Here is a 12,309-nt window from a genome sequence, read left to right as displayed (position 1 = left end):
TATAAAGGAATAAAAAATGTTTTGAAACTAAAATGTATAAAAATTTTAATTTATTGAAACAATGATAATTAAGGATAAAAATAATATAAAATTTGTACAACTCATGAAGAATCATTGCATCATCATTAATACTTTGAAAGAAAGTACAGTTTCTAACACCCAATTGCATCTGGAATTGCAAATAGAAACAATAGCGAATTACATAAAAAAAGTTCATGAAGTCCCACTCCAGTTATCCACAGTCAAAGGATCTGTGACCTGCAAATTGGGAAACCCAACCAAAACGCGCAGACTGAAGCCCAGATTGCTGCAGGACCTCCTGTTATAAGTTCTATATTTATCAGTATAATGCCTCTCTAAAATTTTATTTTTTTAATAAAATTAACTTAACTTCTTTTTTTTTCTCTTCATCTTTTACTTAAATTCCTTCCTCCCCCCATTAGAAGTCAATTATTTATCTTTTTAAATCCATAAATGTCATTATTTTTTATGTTATTAACCTTGCTTTTATCTTTTATTAAGAATTATTATTTTAATCTATTTATTTTATCTTTTCTTTTTTTTAATTTCTAACATTTTTATACATTCATAGTTTACACTCACATATACATATACACACAGTTATATACATATACTCACACATAGTTAGGGGTGTCTTTTGTATGAGACTATACTCCTCACCCCATAAGCAATTATTAAAAAAAAAAAAAAAAAAAAAGTACCTATTACATTAACCATGCAAGGCCCACCAGGCCAATTTGGTTTTAAATAAATAAATAAAGTACAGTTTCTTGAACTACGGTTGTGGTGATTCGTTCATTATTACTCTCAGCCATCAGATTTTTACGATATTACACCATTATTGTGAAAATAGGTCAATATTAAATACAACTTTAGAGAACTGATTTTACACTTTTTTAGAATTTTCTCTATCTCGGCTTTAAAGATTTAATTTTGATTAAACTTGATGAATCGATACACAATCAAGTACTATTTAATATATAATAAGTAAACGACGAATTAAAAAAAATGTTCCTCTATAGTACCTTTGATTTTGCTTACTTGATATAATTAACCAGTTCCCATTGTTAGTATTGGACAAATACAAAAGAGAGAAAAACTTTATAACAAAAAAAATTGCTGCCTAACTGTATTGGATTGACAAATACACAGCATACTTAGACTTATTTTTTTTAAAATCCTTTTCAAATATAGCTTTAATACTGTAAAATTATACTACATAATAGTAATACAATAAATAATACATGATTTTGTCTTTTGTATTTTTTTTCCCTCTTGATTCTTCGCTAACTTTTGTTAAACTATTGTATTCTTGTCAGAAACAAAGTTGATATTCGTTAATTTTATCAAAAACACCTCACCAGACTTTATTCAAAATAACCTGTCCAAAAAACATCGTTTTTCTAAAAATCTAAATTTTAATGAATTACACAGATAATTCTTATAATCTACATCTTTTTTTGCCACTGGCGTGAATTAATGGCCTATTTGTAAGATCTTGCGATCACTTCAAAACAACCGTTTGGTGTGAAAAGAATGTGGTGCGATCATTAATATGAAAGCATGGATGGATTATTTGACTCGGTACTGAATCCCATCAGGCCAGACCGAAAATCCAACTCCTCAACTAGCAGATTGTATTATTATATAAATAAATGTGTCTTTAAAAAAAATCAATATATTACATTAACAAACTTTATTATATTTGATTAATTAAATATTGTACTAACTTAATATGATTTTGAGTTTCGAGTTATATTATTATAATATTTTTCTAGGTGTGCAGAGGATGATACTCTGAATCTTCCTTCATCATGATGAATTGGCGGCATCTCGTCGCCTGTTTCATGTTTGTCCTCTCCTTCATCTCTAATACAGGTGAGTTGATATTGAAAATTTGTAAAAAATAATTATTCTTTTTATTGACGTTAATATAATTGTTAGAGTTACAATAATTATATTACAGTATTATTTTATAATAATTGATTAAAGAAATATTAGTTAGCATGCCCAAGAAATAAATATTTCCATTTTAATATAAATTCGTTGTTCAAGATATATAACTGCATAAGTAAGAGAAGTTGAATGGATTTTAAATATATAATAAATAGCTGGTTTGAAGATAGGCATAACAGTAGTTCTGTTCCGGTATTATGTTAATGATTTTTAATTTTTATTTTTAAGTATCTAAATGAGGTCATTAACGATTATATATATTAATATATTTATATTTAGTATAAATAACATATATTAACGATAACCTAACCCAACTCTTTGTGTTGTACAACATTAATATTATCCTTTTACTTAATTTATTGGATTATTCCTTAAGATTGTGATTAGTTAGAGGATTATTTATTTATTTTTTTATTATTACCTTTTTTGATAATCAAATGATGTTTCAGATTTTCTTTTATACTTGTAAATATGTGTACGAGTAGATATTGTATCTTTTTTATTATTTTTAGTCTATTTGATTTTTTTGTTTATTACAAGAAGTTAGTTACCTGTGTTTTGTGATATAACATATGGTTTTATTTTATTTTTTCTAATTTTACTTTATATATTTTGTTAATTATTGTAGTTCATTTTTATCTTTTATATTTTATGATGTTTTATAATTTCATTTTTATTTTACATTTTACTCTCTACAGCCTAATTTTGACGCCTGTAATATTATTCTAAAGGGATCAATACCAGAATAAATAAAGAATATTATTATTATTATAAATACAATGTTACATTGAAATATACTTCTTACAAACTAGGAAGCAATAGCTTAACTAAGTTACTTTATCTCTTGTGGTTACTCAGGTTAATACATAATGAATAAATAATTATTGGTTTAGCTTTGAAGAATAAATAAAATTATGAAAGGGGAGGGACAGTCAGGATGGGATAGTGAAAGTATTGAAAGAACCAATAATATTTAATATAACACGTAGAGACGGATTGGTGGATTGGCTTAGTAAATAGTTTTGTTGGGGACTTATCTTCAGTGAAATAAGTTATTGTGATAAGAATAAAGGATGGTCTAGCACGAAGGGGAGGTATCCTGTGAACTGTTTGTGACTCCATGAGTATTGGCTCAACAACATATTCCAAATAAGAGGTTTTAGGATGTGGGATATTAAAGTCAATCCAATATCAAATCTTTGATGAAATAACCAGTTGCATCGGGAATTACAAATGAAGTCCATAGAAATGGTTCATTAAGTTCCACTTTAATTTACTGACAGTTAAAGGAGCAGTGACCTACAACTTGGGAAACCCAACCTCAACCCGAAGACTGAAGCCCAGGCTGCTGCAGGACATTCTGTTATAAATTTTATATTTATCAATTTTATTATTCACATTAGTTCTATTTTATTTTATTTTTTCTCGTCATCCTTTTTCTAAATTAACTTGTTGGTTTTTTCCCCCATGAGAGGGCAATTTTTTGTCTTGTTAGGTCAACGAATGTCGTTATTTTGTTATTAACTTTACTTTTCTCTTTTATTGAGAATTATTACTTTCATCTTTTTTTAAATTATAACGTTGTATATAGTTAGGGGTGTCTTTTTTGTATGAGAAATAATGAATTGTGGAAAAAAAACCAAAAAAAAAACCTGTTATTTCAACCATGTAAAACCCAACCCACCAGGCCGATCGGGTATTAAATAAATAAATATATCTGTTACCACTTGAAGATCGAAACGGTGGATTGCCGCTCGTTGTCGATATATGCATCTTCAGATATGTTGTTTTGATTCTTTAACTTTGGACCTGTGGTATAAGAAAACATAACAGGTCGTGAACTAAAGAACTCTGTCTCCTTTTAAATAAGATATAAAATACTTATTATAGTGGTGAAACCATTTCTAACCCGTCCATGTTGTTTCAGTTAGATTGTCTGACCAATCTTCTGATTACTGGTGACAGGGATCGCAAACCGTCATCTTTTGTGTCCTGAATCTGTCCATCACTTAAAGATAACTGACAGTTCTTTGGACCTATCTGTAACAATCAGAGGAAATATTGCTTTTATCTGTCATGTCCAGTCAATCACATTCAGTCTTCAAATGTCAAATATATTTCAAAATATACCTTCATCGTTACTTACTAAAATAGTACGAAAAAAAATTTCTAAATTAAATTTTTAGTTAAAGTCTAAATTTTTAGTAACGGTGTATCTATGGGATTAATTATCATTCCTTTATTATACATTGTAGAAGCATAAAATACAACTTATTTAACTAAAGCAGTTTTTCTTTCTCTCCACAAAGTGGATTGATATAGGCTTCGTGTTCCTAAATCAATTACAACTGCAGACCCGGTCGACATTGTGTAAAATTTAACAAAACAACAAATCAAAGCGCACCTACGTCACGCTAATGCATCATTACTGCCTGCATCCCAGTTCCCCTCCCGTTAACATAAACAATGTTCCTGTTTAGCAGACAAATGCACTATAGTAGAGTGAATTCCCATGAAATTATAACCAATGTAATGCAATTGAATTATCATTTTTAATTATCGAATTGACTAGGGCATGGGGAACTACTTAATTTTTTTTCTTAAATTTTTAAGTAAAAAAAAGATTAATTTTAACATTTTAAAACGAAAATCTGGACGGTGAAACGTTATGACGAGTTTCGAGGATCGTCGTTAGGAATAAAATATCGTCCTAATAGTTAAATAAAAAATACTTGAAACATAAAATATAAAAATGAGGTGTAGATAGTTGACCGTAGATTAATGCTTGGAGAAGTTTGTCGGGGGGTGTGGTCAGCAAAGAACAACATAAATAAACAAAACCAATAAATATGGTTTTGTTTATTTATGTTGTTCTTTGCTGACCGCACCCCCCGACAAACTTCTCCAAGCATAAAATATAAAACTAAAAGAAGATGGTTGACCATATGAAGTAGATTGTAGGAGGATGGTGCTTGGATGGCGGTCAGTGAAGGTACAAAATAGAATAGATGTTGGTAGCAGAACTTCATTCTTACAGCCCTAACGAAGCCCTGCAAAGTAGGGCGAAACGTTAATTTACAATAAATAGTTCTCTTTTATTATTTTGTTACCTTTATTGCTATCTTCCTACAATAAAACATAAAAATTGAAGGTGGTGTCATTATCTTTTTGTTGGTCGATAACAGGTTTAATCACTATTAAAGAAAATAATTCAATATATTTAAATGTAGTCACGAAGTCGTTATTTTGTTATTAACTTTACTTTTCTCTTTTATTGAGAATTATTACTTTCATCTTTTTTTAAATTATAACGTTGTATATAGTTAGGGGTGTCTTTTTTGTATGAGAAATAATGAATTGTGGAAAAAAAACCAAAAAAAAAACCTGTTATTTCAACCATGTAAAACCCAACCCACCAGGCCGATCGGGTATTAAATAAATAAATATATCTGTTACCACTTGAAGATCGAAACGGTGGATTGCCGCTCGTTGTCGATATATGCATCTTCAGATATGTTGTTTTGATTCTTTAACTTTGGACCTGTGGTATAAGAAAACATAACAGGTCGTGAACTAAAGAACTCTGTCTCCTTTTAAATAAGATATAAAATACTTATTATAGTGGTGAAACCATTTCTAACCCGTCCATGTTGTTTCAGTTAGATTGTCTGACCAATCTTCTGATTACTGGTGACAGGGATCGCAAACCGTCATCTTTTGTGTCCTGAATCTGTCCATCACTTAAAGATAACTGACAGTTCTTTGGACCTATCTGTAACAATCAGAGGAAATATTGCTTTTATCTGTCATGTCCAGTCAATCACATTCAGTCTTCAAATGTCAAATATATTTCAAAATATACCTTCATCGTTACTTACTAAAATAGTACGAAAAAAAATTTCTAAATTAAATTTTTAGTTAAAGTCTAAATTTTTAGTAACGGTGTATCTATGGGATTAATTATCATTCCTTTATTATACATTGTAGAAGCATAAAATACAACTTATTTAACTAAAGCAGTTTTTCTTTCTCTCCACAAAGTGGATTGATATAGGCTTCGTGTTCCTAAATCAATTACAACTGCAGACCCGGTCGACATTGTGTAAAATTTAACAAAACAACAAATCAAAGCGCACCTACGTCACGCTAATGCATCATTACTGCCTGCATCCCAGTTCCCCTCCCGTTAACATAAACAATGTTCCTGTTTAGCAGACAAATGCACTATAGTAGAGTGAATTCCCATGAAATTATAACCAATGTAATGCAATTGAATTATCATTTTTAATTATCGAATTGACTAGGGCATGGGGAACTACTTAATTTTTTTTCTTAAATTTTTAAGTAAAAAAAAGATTAATTTTAACATTTTAAAACGAAAATCTGGACGGTGAAACGTTATGACGAGTTTCGAGGATCGTCGTTAGGAATAAAATATCGTCCTAATAGTTAAATAAAAAATACTTGAAACATAAAATATAAAAATGAGGTGTAGATAGTTGACCGTAGATTAATGCTTGGAGAAGTTTGTCGGGGGGTGTGGTCAGCAAAGAACAACATAAATAAACAAAACCAATAAATATGGTTTTGTTTATTTATGTTGTTCTTTGCTGACCGCACCCCCCGACAAACTTCTCCAAGCATAAAATATAAAACTAAAAGAAGATGGTTGACCATATGAAGTAGATTGTAGGAGGATGGTGCTTGGATGGCGGTCAGTGAAGGTACAAAATAGAATAGATGTTGGTAGCAGAACTTCATTCTTACAGCCCTAACGAAGCCCTGCAAAGTAGGGCGAAACGTTAATTTACAATAAATAGTTCTCTTTTATTATTTTGTTACCTTTATTGCTATCTTCCTACAATAAAACATAAAAATTGAAGGTGGTGTCATTATCTTTTTGTTGGTCGATAACAGGTTTAATCACTATTAAAGAAAATAATTCAATATATTTAAATGTAGTCACGAAGTCCAACATTTTTTGTTATAATCATAATAAACAAACATAATTTTAAATTATGAAGAATATGGCCAGGAGGCGGGAGGGGGTGGGGGTGCGAAACGAAGAATTTTAGATAAAGGAAAAAATATACAAAACGAAGGAGTATAATAGAAGCGACCTATATCACAAAAAAATTAATATGGTCTTAAATTTTAAGACCGACGTGGTAAAGTGAAGGCATCATTAATAACTCAAAAATATAATAAAATTAACAAAGGTTATGGTGTGGTGAGTATGAGGGAAAAAAAAATGATAAACAAAATGAAAACTGGTTAATATGTGGAAGGCAGTGCAAAATAGCAAGGATTAGGACGAAGGTCAATTTAGTTTCAACGTGATAAAGATATATGTAAATATTTTGTAATTTTTAAAAAAATGACTAAGTACTTAATAAGTAATCTCTGAATTTTAGAAATTAGCGAGACAGAGCACTATTGTTCTAATAAGGTAATTTATTTAAATAATAATTGTTGAATGAATTTTTATTATTATATTATTGTTGCATTGTTTTTCAAATTTATAGAAATACCCAAAGAACCCGAAATTGTAGGTGTAGTGTAAATAAATTTTAAAATAAAGAAATATTTGGAGAATAAAAAAAAATCGCTAAAAATTTATGATATAACTTTTAAAATTTTTATATGCATATATATAGTTTTCTTTTCTTCAAAGCTTTTTTTCTTTCCAATGCAATAATCTATATTGAATAGGATTTCAAAAGTGTATTTATTAAATATAAAGAGTTTTATTTTAAAAGTTAATATTTCCACTTTCAAAAAGTATATTTATTTTTATTTTTATTCAATACCAGATCGGCTTGTTGGGCCTTACATAGATTAATCTATTAGTATGAATTATACATTAAGGTAAGAGGTACATTTTATTAAATAATTGATTATAGGGGGGAATAACTCATACAAAAGACTATATAAAACGTTACAAATAAAAAAAAAAGATAAAATAAATAGATAAAACTTATAATTCCTAATGAAAGATAAAGTAAATAACAAAAACAATGATATTTATGGATATGACAAAATAAATTATTGACTTCTTTAAAAAAAGAAAAAGAGAAAAAAAATTAAAATAAAATAAAATTAATAAAATTTAAAATAAAAATATAATTTTATAGTGACAATAACATAACTGGTAAATATGGAACTTATAATAGGATCTCCTGCAGCAGCCTGGGCTCTGGGCTTCAGTCTTCGGGTTGTGGTTAGGTTTCCCAAGTTGTAGGTCACTGCTCCTTTAACTGTCTGTAACGGAGTAGAACTTTATGAACCATTTTTTGATATATTCCTCTATTGTCTCCCTTTGTAATTCCCAAAGCAATTGGCTGTTTAAAAAGTATAGGTTTTTCGACAAATTAAAATCCTATACCAAAAAAATTTACATTTTATTTCAAAGTTTAATATATAATAAAAAAATCTTTTTATTTATATATATCCCATATTATATTATACAAATACATAATGGTTGAATACCATCAGCCAGAATTTTATTGTTTAGGTATATACTATCTGGTGGCTATAAACGTCACAGCGAGGTTTTTCTTGGCAGTATTCTAATCTCAGTATACATACTCATTTAATATTTTTCTGTCTTAAATGCGATTGTCGAACAGCTTTCGCACATTAATGTCCAATAAGGTTGGTGTATATAAGCATGGGGAGCCAAAGCTACAAAACATAAAAGAGGCGAAGAAATTGACCACTTTTAAGAGTTAATAAATATATTTTTTCTTTACTTTTTTTTTACGCTTTGGGATGGTAATTCCAAAACACGTATTTTTTATCATCTTAAAAGTATAAAACTTCTAAACTGTTACAATTTTGAAACGAAAAGACGGATGGTAATGACGAGTTCTGAGAATCAATCTCAAGGTATTGAAGGTATTGAAAATGATACTAGGAGTTTTTTTTTCATCCGTATATATACATAAATTATGTAATACGACTCTGTTGGAGCGACATACCGCAGATAAAGGATAGGAACCAATGAAGCCCAATCAAACTCGACGGATGCTGGACATATGAATACTGCAACGGAATTAACATGAATTTGGTGGCTACGGTACGGGAGGGGGCGCCACAGCAGAATACAATCATCGCCGACCGATTGCCTGTTAATCAAAGAACTAAATTCAAGGGAATAACCATGCTGTATGATGAAGATATAATTGGCATTGTGTTTCGTTATGCGTACATCAACAGCAGTGGTTAGCAGCAAACCTCTCTCTTCCTTTTTGATTGGTCGATTATTCATCTAGTTAGTTAATAAATTTAGTGCTGTTATTTGCCCCCCTCTCCCTATAAAAGTGGGGGAGGTTAAAAGAAACAAAACATAGTTAAGGAGCACATTTATCATCTACCTAGACCTTAAGTATCTCAAACAGTATAATGTCTTAATGCGTAAGGTTATCGTTCACTAAGTGGGGACCTGTCCTTTTAATTGGTGATAAAGATAAATAAAATGGCAACTGATTGGAAAGTGGTTTGGATAATGCATAGATGGACCTCAAAGACGCGCTTAGAGGTGTCATGGCCCTGTAGTTAAGGTTGGAGTGAAAGAGTGTACCCTAATTTTTATGTATGAAGTAATATCTTGGTAAAAATTTATATTCACCACATCACTTATGTTTAATTAATACTATGATAATTAAGTAAAAATTGACAATGAAAAATTACAAATAATTATTTAAAATTATAAGTTCATAATTAATTGAAAATTGAGAGTTATACTATAGTTGGCTAAACACCGGCATACTACAGTCCTTGCTTATTGACCCGTTACCAAGACCCAACCTTTTTTCCCTACGTCTGAATTCTGAATGAGAAGATTGAGAGATCAATATGAATTGGTTCTTCAGCGGATGATGAGGTTTATGACACCCAACATCTACTAGAATTCTCACCGCCTCAATTGAAGATTAATTATGACGTTTTATGGAGGTAATTCTTGATTTTATTTTGAGGTTCTGGGCGGTCATAAAAACCTATCTGAAGTTTAAAACTCTCCGGAACTCTTATAGTTATAGAAAGGTCCTATAAAAAAAAAAAAATAAATAAAAAAGTCCCTTATTTTAAAAACCATTTCTAATAAGCAGGCGACTTGTTTGCTCACTGTTTCATCTGGAGTACAGTGGGTCTATCGCAGGTTCGCATAACTTGAAGTAATAGGTACCTCGTGGGGAGTGGACCAACTTGGCAGATAAACTTCAGAGTTCAGTGGAAGGCTCAATCTTTCAGACAACTGTTAATGTCGCTGTTCGGGCGCCAGTTATGTTGCATAGTAAGATATATATAAAGAAGTGACTTACTACACTGGCACTAATGACTAAATTGACAACCATAGCGACCACAATACTGAAGATTGTATCGAGTAGTGACCACAGCACAAAATACAATGATTATACAGCGAATATATATTAGAGGGGATAAAAATAATATGAAGAAAACTATAATACTGAGCCGTACTATCATTTTTATACATTGGAGATAATCAATGGGGTTGAATGCTGATGTCTGATCAACAATATTGGGTCTTAACTTCCTATTGTATTGATTTCATAACTAAATAAAAAAACTAATGATTTTTTGTTAATTTCACTCCGTATTAATTGTAAGCATAAATAGACCAAATTTGTTTCTGCGTATACGCAGTTGAAGCCTTCAGTACCCAAACATGAGTTTCTCATTCACAGAGTATTTCGCTTTCCTTGCCCAATGCATCAGCCTCGAGGGAATACATTTCTGATTAGTCGCAGTGAAATAAATGCTTTCCATCAAGGAGAGTGCCTGTTGATGTGTCTGATCTTTATTGAAGGTTTCCAAGTCTGTTTCCTGTATCCCTTTCATCTCTTCGGTTTCCAACCAATATTCGCTCTGTGAATGTTCTCTTTATATCTCCAGATCCTCGTGTTTCGTTCCTCTTTTTGAGTAACCCTTCATTCAGATTCACGATTATTACGAAAAATACGTTGTATGGATTAGAGATGAGCTTATATTTAGTTCTTGTATGTTATTACTTACAAGTTTTTTTTTTTTATATATATAGGCCTATTTCCCATAACACTTAATTTTCAAAATGGTAGTTCAATGTGTGATTTATCTATCATTTTGAAGATTAATTTTTATATGATGGCCGATTAGAAACTCCATTCACTTGTCGTTTTGGTCATTTATGAAGATATAGGAATAAGATAAAGATTATGGAACCTCGATCCTCAAATCCTGATTTATTTGTAGCCATTTAAAAAAAAGGTTGGAATCACTCATCATGAGGTCGAGTGTTTTGTGCTTTTAGTAAAACTGTTTTATAATTACAATGTCTCTAATAATAATGCTTTGAAGCTACTATTTTTTTTTTAATAAAGAAAAATATATTTTTTGAGTTCAGTGCGCTGGAAAAGTATTGGGACCTGAAATAAAATGAGACTGAAACCTTTAAAAAATGGTGGCCTCTCAATCAAATCTTTGTATATTTGTATAAAAAATAACTGACTATTATCTTAACAATTATGGAAACAAACAAATTATTTACAAATTCTGCACATTTATATGTTTTTGATCATTCTCTCTTGCCTTTTCCAAGCATAATCCTTGACAAGTAAGATATATTTTTTCCAAAATCTTTAGCCTTCTAAATTTTTGATATCCATATTGTACATAATGATAAATTCTTACAAAGGTAGATATAAATATAATTAAAATAAATTTATAAAAATGAATCTGTACCACTACAATCCATGGTGGATCAGGGGTTAAGTACTTTGTAAGGAAGCACTGTTACTGTACCGATGGTTGCGTAAGGAGGTGATTTGAATCAAGCTCGACCGACAGATTTTTCCCTACCCGTAAGGGTATTCACTTTATGAGAATAGGTGAACCCCGGACGGCTCCTAAACTCACAGTGCTGACTGACCCACGGCACAGTAAAACAGAACTATATAATTAAGTTGAAAAATCGATGCATCACAAGTATATTATATTTTTTAATGAACTATTGTACTAACTTAATATGGTTTTACATGCTGAGTTATATTGTTACAATATTTTGCTACGTGAGCTGGTACTCTTAATCTTCCTTCGTCATGATGAATTGGCGGTATCTCGTCGCCTGCTTCATATTTCTTCTCTGTCCCTGTTTAGAGTTAGCAGCACAATGTTTTACTCTCAAGCCACCCCGCTCCTATATAAATATAACTACTTTATTTTTACATACTTTCACATCAGTGTCTCACGAATTTTTCGCATGGGTGATCTAGTATATTATTAGTAGAGGGAATATGGGCGAGCTGGCACAGTGATTTGAGGAGCCAATCAGAA

The sequence above is a fragment of the Halyomorpha halys genome, unplaced genomic scaffold, assembly GCF_000696795.3.
Source record: "Halyomorpha halys isolate HHAL.00 unplaced genomic scaffold, Hhal_1.1 Scaffold1051.1, whole genome shotgun sequence".
NCBI classification, from domain to species: domain Eukaryota; kingdom Metazoa; phylum Arthropoda; class Insecta; order Hemiptera; family Pentatomidae; genus Halyomorpha; species Halyomorpha halys.
This window is presented reverse-complemented; position numbering follows the sequence as displayed.